This window comes from Serinus canaria, chromosome 3, assembly GCF_022539315.1.
Source record: "Serinus canaria isolate serCan28SL12 chromosome 3, serCan2020, whole genome shotgun sequence".
Taxonomy (NCBI): Eukaryota; Metazoa; Chordata; class Aves; order Passeriformes; family Fringillidae; genus Serinus; species Serinus canaria.
This window is the reverse complement of record NC_066316.1, coordinates 89,190,177-89,205,935: the sequence shown is the minus strand read 5'-3', so window position 1 is coordinate 89,205,935 and position 15,759 is coordinate 89,190,177.

Genomic DNA, 15,759 nt, shown 5'->3' with positions numbered 1-15,759 from the left:
ATAAGTAGGAAAAAACCATCAGAGCTAGTGAATATATTGAAATAAGAAAACACTGAATTATGTCAAAGTTTTCAGACATGGAATACATTTCTGTCTCATTGTTGGATGTCTAAATTCCCCTGGAACTCCTATAATCTCTCAGATCATTCATTTCAGCCCAGTTTGGCAAACCTTAGATGTCTAAAAACGACTTTGAAGCAGTTACTATATCAAATTATTTTTATCTAATGATAGCTGACCATATAATGTGTTTCACAGGATAATTCAAAGCAGTTCTCTAGCAGTAATGTTAGATTAAGCATGTGCTAAACTGTAATGATGTGTGTTTGATATTGGGCCAGCATTGAATAGTCAAGGTTCAATAGACCTCTAACTGCTTTTCCTCTTAAACTAGCTTTCTTTTTAATGTATGGAAAAAGCCTGCTACAAAGTAGTCTAGTTTAGTCAAAATTAAGAGTTTTCTATGAAATAATCTGTTGGTCAAATTTCCATTTTTACCTCATGCATATGCCAGATATGCTGATCATCCATTCTTTTATTTTCTAAAATAAAAGTTTTTGTAAAACTAAACGTTAGTATACTGAATGCCAGAAATGGCAACTCTTCCATTTCTTCAGAAAAACCACATTATTTACAAACACTGCATTTTTGTATATGCAGACCATTGTTTTTAATGTATGGGCTATTTCTTTGCTGTTTCTCTTTCCTGTTTTTATGATGTTAACTGCAGTAATTGATTTCATTAGGGATACCTGAGACAAACATTAAAGAAATTAGTGGAAATGTCCATATCATACTTTTCTACATATTCTCAAATTTTATCCAGTGTCATCCTTAGTAATAGTTACTACTGACAGATTTTAATGTCTTTGGCAGTCACACTGTATTTCTTCTACAAGGCAGCACTGATAGCATTCCTGTAAGGAAATACAGACAGGAACTTTGAAAGACACAGCTCCTCTCTTCCCACTTACATCTCTCTACACACAAGGACATCTGATAGACCTAAGCAGGATATGAATGGAGCATTAACACACACACTTTCACAGAGTAACTTCAACAATTGCATAATATAGCTGTAAAAAAAGGAAATCCTTCTCAAAGCAGACAGTGCATATTGAAAATACGATAGGATTAAATGACAATATTACGGAGTAAAACCCAATCTGCTCTTGAATACCAATAGCCTAGCTCATGAATCACTAGAAGCTGGAATTTTATGTGTGAGAAGTATCATTATATGCTTGTTGTATTCCCATACTCTTCCTGGGCTGTCAGCAGCTGAGGAGGAACCCCACACCTGAGGGCCTTGCCTCAGCTCTGCTGCTCTGCTCCCACTGTGCTGCGTGGAGCCTGGTGTGTGAGCCACACACAATAATGCAGTGTACACACAATAATGCAGTGTGTGAGCCACACACAATAATGCAGTGTACACAACAATGCAGTGTGTGAGCCACACACAATAATGCAGTGTACACAATAATGCAGTGTGTGAGCCACACACAATAATGCAGTGTACACAATAATGCAGTGTGTGAGCCACACACAATAATGCAGTGTACACAACAATGCAGTGTGTGAGCCACACACAATAATGCAGTGTACAGGTCCTGCCTGGTCCCTCCATACCTGCTGCTGCCTGCAGGGACCAGCCCTGGAACTTCAGCACATCCCTGAGCTCTGTTGAGAGTTAGATGATCCATCAGTGTCCAAGGAGGGACCAGCTCTAATCCAGCTTGGTCAGAATGCCATCCTAAAGCAATTTGCCACTGATAAAATTTCACTCATGTCATTCATTCTGTTGGCTTTCCTGGGGTGTCTGATGTAAAAGAAAACAGAATTTGATTCTTGCTTGCATGTTGAGAGTGGGGTTCCACATCTGTGCTCTGTGAGATATTATACCATAAAAGACAAGCACAATGTCCAAGTTCTACACACCAGAGAATTACTACAACCACAAAAATAGGTTTTACCCTAAGGAGGGCTGATGTATTACAAACATAGGTAAGACATGCCAGGCTACAGATTAATATAATAGAGGTACTTGCATAAAAATACCTTTTAAATTTGAAAAAAAAAAACTCTGGGAAAATTAAAAGGGAAAAAGAGATAGTGGTAGACTTGCTCTTTTGGTTTCATTAAACATACACTTAGACACTTTAAGGAGTTTCAAATAGCATGATATGTGTCAGAGAATGTTGGTTAGTTCTCAGAAAATGTCAGATATTTACTAAATTTGTATTATATACCCTACTGCTGAGAACAAAAAAGAAGGCAAATATATATATAGCTACAGTATTGATTTTTGTGTGGGTTTTTTATTGCTGTTGTGGAGTTTCTTTGTTTTACTTTTAAGTTACATGGGCATAATTCCCATAATTCTGAGGGTTACCTTTAAATCCCCGTGTTAATGACACGGTTTTGGGAAGCACAACCCCAAACAAACAGCACAGAACCAGTTATTTTTGAATCCAGTTTGAACAGCATCTGTTTCTTGAGATGAAAATCTTCATGGCTAAATCGTTGTGTCTACTGATAAGCCAAACAGATATCCAAATAATAGAAATAATCAAAGGTTTGCGGGCATGCAGTTTTTCTAATATTTACCCAAATATTCATTTTGAACCTATTTTATTTTCTTTTCCATGTGTTTAATTTTTTTTTTAAGGGAGAATTTTTTGTTGTAGACAATGCTTCACTTTCAGGGAACTGGCAGATCACAAAATCTATCAAATGCATTATCAGTTATAGATATGTTTGAATTTGTATTATTGACCATTTTTCTCACCTGCTTCTGGTGAAAGTGATCTCATGATTCAGGAGTAGTACAAGTTAACTATAGGCAACAAAAAGAATGATGCAAATCTCTCAGATGTTGATACTTCTGTATTTGTTCTGAGTAGTCCTGCACTTAGGTTTGCTCAGCTGCCATTTCTTTTCCAAAAATTAACTTTTTTGGTAAACTGTTTGATAAATAAAACCTAGACAAAATACTGAGAAGAACAGACTGCAGATTCTTATGTCAATATTAAAAATAGCAGTAAGTTAATCAGGAAGAAAGACCATGAAGTACCTTATAACCTATCAAAACAATTTTTAGCATCCATTTATTAACAATGGAAATTCAAGGAACAAGTTACCAGACAGGAGTATGCTGTACTCATTACTTTGCATTTTAAAGAATTGATGTAATATCATCACATTCTATTAAGTTGGTTTATTACTGATAAGACATCCACTTATCTTGTACAATATTTTGTCTTGCATTCTAATTAAAATTGTCTGAAATAGCAGAATTTACCACCTCTAAAAAGCAGAATAGTCTTGCAATAAACAAGAATGTCTAATGCTATTTTATCAGCTGAAACTGGCCAAATTAAAAATGTGAGTCACAGTAGAATGAAAAAGTTAGGAGAACAAGATATTTGCTGTAAGTAGTTTAGAATCTTAGTCTAAAAATATAAAAGTAAAGTTAAACCTGGTTCAAAGATTAAATTTGTGTTTAATTATATTTAATTTTCAGCTTCTAGGTCTTTAACTCAAATATCCAAACCTCACAAACAGACTTACATAAAAAGAAAATCTTTTAAACATAAAGAATTAGCAGAAGAAAAAAGGAAATCTTATATTGGTGTCTCTGGATTAAACTGAAGGGAATACAGCTTTCTGCACAGCACAGAAAAACTGAAGTGGATTCAGAAGTACATTCTCTTCCATATGTTATTAAGAATTGGCTAGGTAACATTAGAAAGTTCCACCTTTGTTTTTGAGAGTGATCTGAGTAATGTGTGTCAAGTTCGGGTTGGGATTTAACGATAAAGCTCCTAAAGTTCCAGATAGAAGGTACACAACAATCCTTTCTTCTTACTGGGCACCTATTCAAGCCTTATACCAGGGTAAAACCTTTCTGACTCTCTTTAACCAACTGACAAAGACACTAAAGTTCAACACACAGGTCCTTCACGTTCCTTCTGTGGTTCCGGAAGGCTTCCAGACAAGTCTAAGATTTCAGCTCTCTGGAGACTTTTCTGCCTTGCTTTCTGTCTCCACTCTGACTCTAGGAGGATGACAATCCTGACTTGGATATTCCACTTCAGCATCTAAATTATTTTGTCATAAATAAAGCATATGCCAAGAGAATGCCTTCTATTAAACAGAATCTGGTGTCTGTGTTCTATCTTCAGAGGCATAAAGCTTAACTCATTCAGCCACACTTTGAACACTTCCTGCAGCTGTCGTGCATTCAGTGTGGAGCCAAGGGACCTGCTGACCAATTTGTCCAGAGGAGCTCCTGTTAATCCTTCCAAAGTTGTGCCTGTGTAAGCAATGAGCCATTCAATTTCTGATTAAATGGAATGCAAGTATTATTAACTTTTAAGGCAAACAGAAATCAGGAGATTTTCATGATAATGAGCTCTTCCAATCCCCATGCATGCTCCAGGTTCTTATCCTTACTTCTCCAATGGCAGGTGCCTACATGGCCTTCAGTGTCACTCAGGTTTCCCAGGGTTTTTCTGCTGACAGTTTGTGAAGCTGGTTCATAGCCAAGGATTTGTTGGCATAGCAACTACAAACTGATGGAGTTTTCAAGTTTGGGTCAAGTATCAGGGATGCCAGCAGAACTGCCACGTTGGAATTCCAGCAGGCAGGATTGAATTTAACTGTCATCAAACTTGCAATGGTTTTTTTGCACTGTGAATAATCCTGGGAAATAACAAGATCAGAATAGATATTTCTTGTACTGAAAGATGTTACTGGTTTCTGTGAATGGGTCAACAGACAATACCAAACTCAGTTCAAACAAAACATGCCTAGTTCAACCTTCTTCACAGGTTGAAAGCTATAAAATTAACAATTGCTAAAAAAATGAGAGGAATATCAGAGCCAGGACAAAGATGAGCTACACATTGTGAGAGGTTTCCCTCTGACTGGGTGCAACTGAAGAGGCCTGAAGATTCTTGGAAGAATACACACACCTGAGGAAAAAAAGGGTGAAAACCAGCCATGCACCTGGTTCAAAAAAGGATGCTCTATGGGTGCAAAACTGACTGAGAAAATGACCAGAGAAACTAAGAGAAACGTCCTTTCCCTCTTGTACTGAGGGAAAACAGGCTGTATGTGCAGGACAAGAAAAAAAAAATCCCATTTTTATCATTCATTTATTCTCAAAATGAAGACAGCTATGGGAGTTCCTGTCTACTATCAGCTCAAAAAGTAATGAATAATGGAAATCACAGAACTCTCACTAGGTTGTCTAGGAAATAATTCAGTGAATGTATGTGATTGTCAGTCAGTGGAAAAAGCAAATTATTTAGCACTTATTATCAAACGTGCTACAGTTTGAACTTTATTTTTGAAATATAGTTGTGCTGAAGGTGCAAGAATTACAAGAGTTGTTTTTAATCATACTCAAATGACATTATCCTAATGATAAAGTTAGATCCCTTGAGATCAGGAGATCTTTTTTCCTCCAACAGAAGCATCTTAACTATCAGCAACTGTAACTACTATTTTCACATGCTACTTTCATATTCACAAAAGATCTGAAAAGTAATTTTTCCGTGTATCAGTACCAAATGAAAGAGGGCACCAGTTCCTAGATGGAAAGGTATAAAATAAATCTACATTGGTGATATGCTCAAAATTTTTTCAGGTTGTGTCTGTGTCAGCAAAGTAACAATGTCCAGGTTCATTTTCCAATCCCAAAGAGAACTGACAGGATTAGGCTGCCTAAGTTTAGTTAAGCTGATTGCAGGACAGGAGGTTTCTTTATTCATGGACTCTACTGGGAATATTTCTTTGTGCTACCTGCTGAACAATTCCCCAGAATTTTTTAGCAGAGGAATTATTGAGTAAAAACCAGTTCTAGAACAATTTTAACCATTTTGAATTGTGGACATTGAAGTTCCAATGCCTGGACTCAGACATTGGCATAGATAACTGTCTGAACAGGTTTTGTCATGGAGAGCTTCAGTGAGATCTCTCTTTAATTTTTTAACCAACAGTTTGCTCTTCTAAGCCTGTATCCTAATGTACAGAAGAGCTTTTATTTTCAAATTAAGTGGAGTAATGTTAGGTCTGAAATATGTCTGCCATCAGCATGCAGGAAATCTTTCAAATTCTTCACAAATAGAAACATGTTGTAAGCTTCCCATGAGTTGATGGTACTTCCTTCAATCTTCCTCTGTACTGTATCCAAACATCTATTATTGCCTCCTGTGTTATTCCTAACACAGAAACTCTGTAGGCTCTGAATTTTTGCTGTCAGCCCAATACGTTATCCCTTTGGATTTCTTGCCCTTTTTGTTTTTAGATCTCTCTCGCCTCTTTTATACATAATCATTCAGAAAATAAAATCAGAGGGTTTATTTTCTTATTCACTCCAGATAATATAAGCTTGTCACTTACAGCCCTGCAAGTATGCTCATTTTTTTAAGGTTCTACTGGCTAATCCTTAAGAAAGAGTGAAGGGAGGGGAAGTAAATCTTAGTGTGCTAAATGTACACTAAGGATTGTGCACCCTTCTCTGCCTAGAGCTATCTGTTTTATGTTGAAGATGTGACTCTCTGCTCTGATGCCTTTCTAGATGTGAAGAATTTGTGGGGATTTTGCTGAGGGCTTTTTCCTGTAAAGCATTCCCTATCAATTTGATCACCTGAAGTTTTATATCCCAGAAGAAATCAGCACCATACCCATCTTTGCCAGTACTTGATAAAGTGAGACCTCCCATGGCGGGTTTATTTAGCTCACATCTTTGTAAGAAGTTATAATCCTTCAAAGAATTTGCTAGCAGACCTTGGTTTCCTGGGAGTAATATAAATGTGAAAAAAATGTGGATTGTAATACAGGTTATAATTGTCCTTCCTTATAGTTAAAGCTATGACTAAAGAACTTTTTTCAAGTTGCTCCCTAGGAATTTTGTGGCATCTCTTGCATCACTGAAGAAAAATTTCCGGGATACTTGGATAGCTACCAAAAACAATTGGCTTTAAGTCAAAACATTGAGAATGTTTCCTGATTTTTTAAAATGACAATTCCTTAGGCTTTACTAGACCCACTGACACATTCCTGCAATTGTTTTTCTGGTATTGAAAAAGCCTTGAGGCTAGGAGCAAGTGGAAGAATTTAAAGTGGCCCGAAGCTATCTCTTGCTCTGAGAACCTCGTTGAACCTCTGTAACAGAAATCCTTGAGTGATAATAGTTGATCTGTCTAGTCATGCCCATGCATCGAGGAAAATATTCATGTGATGCTGCACCACACACCTTTCTTCAAACACAAATGTTTCTTTGTGTTTCACTCAAAATTCACCAAACTTCCAGGGACCTCTAACTGACAGGAGCTGTGCACATTCAGACTACACCTGGGCTTATATTAGTGACTTGAAGTACAGTTTGGACACAGTGTCCTGATTTGAAGAGTAAAATAGTTCAGTAGTATCGATGCAATTTCTGGAGAATTGTGTCTGGCATACTAATTTGTTAGTATAGGCATAGCCTCACTCTCATGATAAATACCACTTGTTTACTCAGATGGAAGCTCCCACAAAGGGCTGTGAGCTGTTGGCGATGGTGCTTGGCTGCCTGCCTTGAAGCACAGTGGTTTTCTGTACCAGCCCTCATGATGTCTTACATTAAACATCACCCCTGTGAGCACCTGACCTAGACATAGCTAAGTGACTCCTCCATGTTCCAAGGAGCCAAACTGAGCTCAGGAGAAAACTTAATAGGTGCTGATTAAGAGCAGCATCTGTTCAAGCCTTTCCAGCAGCCTCCCCTGTGTGTAACCCTCAACAGGTACCCAGCACAGGGAATGGAGGCTTTGATTAGCAGCTGAAATAACATGGCACACACAGTCATAGCTCATGGCACACACAGCCACAGCTCTGCTGTGATCCACTACTTCAAGGAAAGTATATACTTTCTGAGGTAAAGAATATATTAAAATGCTCAGGCTTGTGAATGCCACATTGCTACAATGGTCCTGTAGTTCTAAGATGAAAAGGATTGATGTATAAAATACTGGGAAACATGAGTCTGATTTCCAACAGTGTGAGTGACTCTGGGTCATTAGATAGGTCTGCACATCTCTATTTTCCTGTTTGCCCTCCCACATTTTTCTTTTGTGTCTCTTCCCATAATAACTTCTTCAGAGATGACTAGTTTTCTTTTAATTCGGGGGGGGGGGTATGTTTTCTAGGCTACTGTGGTTTTCTTTTAAGTGCTGCATTTTGGAATAAGAACAAGGCAGTTTGTTCTAATTTTCAAGGGCTATGATTTATTACCTGCACTGCCTAATTTCATTTAACTGAAAACTCAGTCCAAACACAATGCATGTAGTACTTGTCACAGAAAACATCAAAGGCACTTCTCTTCCAAGTAAAATCCATCCTAAGTAAGTAAACAGTGTGTATTGCAGCAGGAAATAAATATTGACATAGCAACCTGTCATATGGTTGACAGGAGAGGCAGCTGGAATCGACAGCAGAGGCAACCAGGAGCTCCCTGCTCACTCCTCAGGTCCTTGTAGGCCATGGCTCAACCATTCTCCACACAAGATCTGAGTGCTGCCAGGTCACCTGGCAGTACTAGCCGTACACAGATGAAATATAAGGCCATGAATGCAGTTCTGATGATTCTGTGATTCTACGTGGTGGGTTATTTATTAATGTTTTATGCTAGCTTTGAAAAATTGATGATGCCTGGCCTAACTTAACACTCCTCAAAAAATTATGAGCACTTTTGAAGTAGAAGTGTTTGTACAGGTTGAGGTTTTCACATTGGGTGACTGTGAACATTTTTATCATGTCCTGTTCTGAAAGCAGATTTACCATTACTATATTATATAGTAATGGTAAATAATAGTAATGGTAATAGCAGATTTACTATATACTATATTATTGCCTAAACATCTAGGGCTGGAGTTAGCAAAGTCAGATGGTAGCTGGAGCTGAAACTGGTGAAGTCTATGAATGAAAATAAGAGTTTCTTTCTGTACAGCAAAAGGAAAATTTTGCTGTAATGTGGGTTTGCTGCTCAGTGTGCTCATCTAATGGCAAAGGACACAGAAAAGGAAAAAATATTCAATGACTTTTTTCTTAGAGTCTTTTCTGGCAAGGTCTGCTCTCAGGTCTTTTGCATCTGGTTGGAGAAGGTGTGAAAATGACACTATTTACACCAGAGAAAGCTACAGTTTAAGGAAGTCTTTAAAAAATTCAACTATTTGGGATGGGATTAATCCAGTAATGCTAAAGGAACCAGCAAATGTCATTGACATTGACTGGCAAATTTCATCCTCTATCATCTTAAAAATGTCACGACAATCAAGGCAGATTTCTACTGAGTGTAAAAATCAAAAATGTTACACCCATCTTCAAGAAGTGCAACAAAGAATGTCCAGGGACAAATACACAAGCCAGGAACCTAGAGTGACTCCTGTCAACAGAGTTTGGAAAATGTGTGGTGTCCTGAAAACTGTATGTTGGAAATGGCTCGTGCCCTCGTTTACCCTCCAAATCATACTCAGGCACTGCAAAGGTTTTGCTTAGTTTACTGTATAGGTGCAGCCAGTACCAGCAGAGAGGCCATCAAAAGACCCAAAGCTGAGAGCAAAGTGGTGTTGACGTATCTAACCTGTGACCCACTCACTCAGGACCAGAGAACAGCCCCTGGCCCCATTTAAATAAATTGCATTCATTGCTTCACTTCTTAGTTCAATGCATGCATAGCAACTACAGGGGCAAGCACATAGACAAGCAGGCTGTAAATGCTTTGCTCACCTGAAGTCAAATTCTACTCTAAGCAGCAGAACTTTTCTCAAACTGGTTTACAGCATTTTAGCAGAACATGTGGAGCAGAGGTGAACAACTGAAAGGTGCTACCTTTGGTCTGTGGTACATTCCTGTGTGTTTGATACATTTTCCAGATGCCTGTTCAAACCATTAATGCTAAAATGAATATATGATTATTTGAGTACTGCCGTTTTGAGTACTTTGTTAATCTTTAATAAGTCATGTTTGATTTCTTTATTACTGCTTTAAAATAAAAATAGAAATAAAGTCCACAGAGATAACTGTAAGTTTTTCAAAAATTATATTGCATCTTAAATGTATTCCTTTCCACAGAGTGGAGAAATATTATCTGGCTATGCTGTGTCTAGCAGAGTGAGGGAACAGTTTCTGGGTAATGAATTAAATACTAGTTTCCTAGGAGATGGATTGATGTACAGGAGGCAGTGTGAACCCTTTTTCTTTCTATCCAGTGTGGTCTCAGCCTACAATATAAAGCTCTGTCAATGGGTCTAGGAGGAGGAAACTTTTTCCTATGCAAATATCTTGAATTGCTGAAGAGCAATATAGGACAGTCTCCAGGTAATTTATGCTAGCCTCTCATATTCTCTGTAGAAGGAGAGCTGAGTAAAACCCAAGTACAGGCTTTAAGAATATATTATTACTGCAATTCTGTGAGGTTATTTTGCCTGTCACACAGGTACAAATTTGGGAGGGGGGTTAATCTGCATATCTAAATTGAAATTTTTATGTTTTTGTTGCTTGATAACCCCTAAAATTAAGAGCCAAACAAGATAAAGATGATAAAATGAGCACGTGATACAGGGCTTCAATGCCTTTATAAGTTTAGCAAATTAGCATAATTGACAAAAATCCCCAATTAGAAGTACTGTTAATGAAGTAATTCCCATCTTGGTTCAGCCCCCTACTGAAGCCTCCCTTTTGCTTCTAGCCCTACATTGTTTATGTCTAAAAAATGGGAAAGTGAAACAACCTTGGTTCACTGAAGATGCAAGACTAAAACAGGATTCCAGGAATGTGTTTGCCTAACAAGGTAGGAAAAGTATTGGAGTTAGCTAAGAAACTATATAATTATACAATAATAGTCTACAGAGCTAGAAATATATTAAAAATATATAAAAAGCAAAAATCTTTTGGCATCATTCTGATGTGTATTTTTTTTCATCTTTACCCAAAAGCAAAGCCTGTTTTCTTAATTATTCACAGATATTGCAATCTCATATTCAAGATGGAATATATTTTTCTTAAATTATTTTGAAGATAACAATGTAAACTGAAAGGCACTTCGTTCAACTGTAATTCTCTATGTTTACTGTGATTTTGTGACAACAGGGGATGCACAGTTTATCTGGGTATAATTGGCTTACTTACAATAAGCTGAATTGGTGGAGAAAAGAAATTTAGCTTATTTTAAGGTGCATCTTGTTAGATTATTAGTGGATTCCATAGTGTGTTAATTTATGGGCAATTGGATTTCCACAGGAAACTTGAGAAATCTCACCTAATTTCTAACACAGGAAAGCTAAGACAAACCTTTAGTTATAATTAATAGTCACAAGCCTGAATACTCTTGTTGTACATATTGATTATGGGATCTTCTAAAAAGTAGTTCATTGTTTTACCTTAATCCATTTTATAGTCTATTTTTACCTTGTTGGAAGAAAAGCTGTTTGGTCTATCCTTTATTTCCCACTACTACTTTCATTCTGTGATTCCTTCTTTTGCCATGAGTTAGAGCAGAAACATGTAGTTTGCTTTCATCCTGTTGTTAATTTTTGACCTTTCTGATTTGTTTCCTATGGTAAAATATTATAATTTTGTAAAGAAATTCTGGTGATGTTTATCATTCTCACCACTCTTTTACAAAGATCTTCAAGACCTGCAATGTGCTCTTTGAGTGATAGATTCCCTAGCACTTCTAACAGTATTACTGATGGGACAACATTGATCTGTGGAATTGTACCATACTCTTATATTTTTCCCCTAATTTTCCTTTCTCCCTGCATATACATATTAATTAGAGACCTTCAGTAAACTTTAACAACAAAGTAACAAATAATTTGGGGTGCATTTTCAGCAGCTCATTTTCCAGTGTAGTTTCTCCATCTCATGATCCAGCTCCGTCTTTTTCCTCTGGGAAGAACAATGGAAAATGAAGGAGCAGTTTATAAGTCCTGTTAAAAAATATATAAATATTTACACAGGTTATAAATCAACTCTGTTTAGGTAATTGTAGATGAGAGTAGATATACTGAAGCCAGAAAAATTTGTGGAAAAATATTTTTATACAAATTGAATGACTAAGCAAATTTACAGAAAGGAGACAAAATTGCTAAAGGAAGGGATAGATTTCTCATGTTCTGACATTTAGTTTGGACTTAGTGGACTCAGTCTGCATATTTTCAGTACACAAGTATCAGGATTTACATTACTCATATAAATTTATGTATTAAACTTGCCATCCTTCACCCTCTTCACTTATAGCACCTAAAATTTATGTTTTTTACAGACATTTACACTAAGGAAATTCTGTGAACTCAGTTTGTAGATGAGTAACTAGAAGATGAGGTTAAATATGACAGAGTTTTCTATAGATGGTTGCAAGCAACAGACAATGATGTATAAAAACATACAGAATCCTCATAAAGTTGAAAATGTTAAGAGTTCAGCTGTGCTTCACAAGAAAAGGTCTTCACACCTAAAGTTTTGAAGTAGTCAGAAGAAAAAGTCACTAAAAAAACAACAAAAAACATCTGAGAAGCTCTAAGCATTTAAACAGGCAGAACACTTGGAAGGAAAAAAATGAATAGTGCTTTTTCAAATCATACTTTTCCAAGCTCTGCTCATGTTTTGCCATGAGATGTTTAGATCTTTATTTGAGCATCTTGGTTAATCTGATCCAGCTGAAATTAAACTGAGACAAGGATGCCTTGTTTGAGAGCTGTTCTATAGCTGTAAATGAAAAATGTGCAGCCAATATAACTGCATTTTAGAAGAGGAAAGAATGAAAAGTATCACAGACTCAGTCTTGTTTATAGTCTTGAACCCCACGGAAGTGGATTATTTATCTTCACAATCACTGGAAGAACTGCAGAGACTGAGACATCCTAACCCCCAAATCCTTGCTGAAAGGAACTTAAAGATGCAGGTCTGCTGCAATCTCCTGGTTCACACTCATCACTCAAAGCATATTAAGCAGTGCCTCACATTTTTAACCCTTTTCAGGGTTGGTGCCTCAATGTGTAACAGTATTGTGAAAGATTACAATAGTTTTTAATAACATAACTCTGAGCTGGCAGCTTGCTTATAAATACAAGGAAAAGCAAGGAAAGTTCCTGTGCTGATGGGTTTCTCTCTGATGGCCCAAATTAACAGTGATGTGTGTATTCTCACACATCTGAGCCCATTCAGGGCCCTGCCAGCCCCAATGTGGTGCTGCACAAGAGGTGGGTAAGTCTCCATAGGCTTGGTCACAGGGCTGATTCTTCCAAAACTGCCTTTACCAGCAGCGAAGATGGTCCCTAAGTTATTTCTTCCTTCACCCCTCCATAGATAATAGATAAACCTCCTCTTCCTGCAAAGCATATGCACATCTTTACAGTAGGAAAAGCAGAACTATAATTATCTGAGGGTCAAACACTGTTAAGTGGCAAAGGGAAGACATAATAATAAGTAGTGGTATTCTCAGGCATGAGAACTGAAGGTAGATTTGACTTCTAAAATGCAAGGTGACTTGACTGAGATGAAAAAATATGGGTTTAATTCACTAAAAGGCTCATCTGATATTCAGGCTAGGCTAATTTCTGCAGTATAATGTTGATCTGTATCTAGACATTCTAACATTTCCTTTTCTTTTTGGCATTTTGGGGCATTTGATTTTCTTTTTTTTTCAAGCTGAATTGTTGGCTTACGGTGTTTAGCAGACTAAAAAACTGAGGCAGCCACTGTCTAATAGGACGTTGGTTAATAATAATATTCTTTAATGCACAGCCAGTCAAGGTAAGACTTTCTGAAACATGCAATTGAAAATATGAGATGAAAAAAGAAAGCAATGACCAATATTTGAGGAGCTGGAGAAGACCACTAAAAGTTCTAGTTTTAGAAGCACAGGCAACTTCTTCACGCTGATTTAGTGTTGAGTTTCCAACTTCTCTCTAACAATATCCCTAGTAAACTTCTCTCTAGCTATATCCCTATGCTAGGGACATAGATGCAGAAGTAAAGTACAGAAAAACCAGTCAGTGCAGGCTGTGCTGGCAAACAGTGCACTTTGGCCCCGTAGGCTGAAAGACCTTGGAGGACAAGACCAAAACCAGGAGCACCTGAGGCGACTGGGCTTGTTTAGTCCAGACAAAAGGAGATTCATGAGGGATGCTAGTGCTCTTCACAAGTAACTGAAAGGAAACTGCAGACTGGTGGGGGCAGGTTTCTTCTCCCAGGTAACAAGTGATAGGACAAGAGGAAAGGGTCTCAAGTTGTGCCAGGGGATGTTTTGATTTGATATTAGAAAAATGTCTTCACTGAAAGAGTGAGAAACATTAGAACAGGCTGCTCAGGGAAGTGGTGGAATCACCATCCCTGGAAGTGTTCATAAAAATACGGAGATGTGGTGCTTGGGACATGGTGGTGTGGTGGACTTGGCAGTGCTGATTTAATGGTTGGGTTTGATTATATTGGAGGACCCTTCAAACCTTAACAATTCCATACTTCTATGACAAAATGTATAACAAATTCTATGTTTTTCTTTTGGAATGGAATGCCATTATGACTTCAATTTCTGATGGGCAAATCATGTTTTTTTATCACAAGAAACCTTGTAACAATAAGGGAAATTAGTGCAAAGTTCTGCACGTTGCAGTCCAAAGTAATGTGTAGCCACCTACAAGCTCATAGAATGAATGAGAAAAATATTCCTGCAACAGTTCATTGAAAATAGGAGGAAATTACGTTCTTCTCTGTTACCTAACTGAAATATTTTATTAGGCTAGGAAAAAAAAAATAAAGCAGGCATGGAATAAACTATCAAGGCAGCACTAAAATCTTTGAATACCATGTGAAAATATGCATACCTAAACAGAATAAGAAATCACACCTTAAGGAACAAAATAGCAAGGGGTGAACAATGACATGAAAATAAATGCTTTTGATGCTTTCCTCATGACAATACACTTCTCTTTTTTTCTCTGAAAACTTAACTTTATTTTGTAGAATAGTAGCAACAGATTATAGAAAATCTTTGAATAAAGATGACCTGAGAAGTGTTCTCAGTACCATGAACAGGGTTAGACAATGCAGCATCAGTATGTCTGAGAAACAGCATAAAGAGCAGAGTCAGTTTGTTAAGAACGGGAAAACTTTAATAAAAGATCAAACTGATATTAGGGACACAGTCTATCTAAGGAAAAACAGATCCATTGATGGAACTTAAAAGAAAAATGGGTAAGTTTTTAAATTGACTATCAGAAAGCCAATGTGCCAAAAAGTGTGCCATTTGAGGTGATTCATCTGGTAGTGAAGTTACAGAATGCTGTACTCAAATGAAGCATAGTGTATAGGACAAACCCAACAAAATTCAAACAAGTGACAGGGAAAAAAACTCTTCTGAGTTAATTGGACCTTATTTAAACAGATCAGAGATGATTCAGGGTGCGAATATAAAAGGTAACAAAGTTTTCAGTTATGCTAAGGTAATTAGCAAAAATAAAATGATTGTTGAAATGCAGATCGTTTGGAGGAGGGTTTGACTGAAGAAAAGCGTGTCACAAATTGTATGGAAAAACTGGAAAGGGAAATATTCCATTTTTACACTGTATGAGCAACAAACCAAATACAATAAAAATTATTTAGGAACACTTTTAAAGGTAGAAAAGGAGGAGCACTGTAAAAAACTTCTAGTTTTAGTGGAAGTCAGTGGTTCAGATGGGCTCAGGAAACAATTAAGCAAAATTGTTG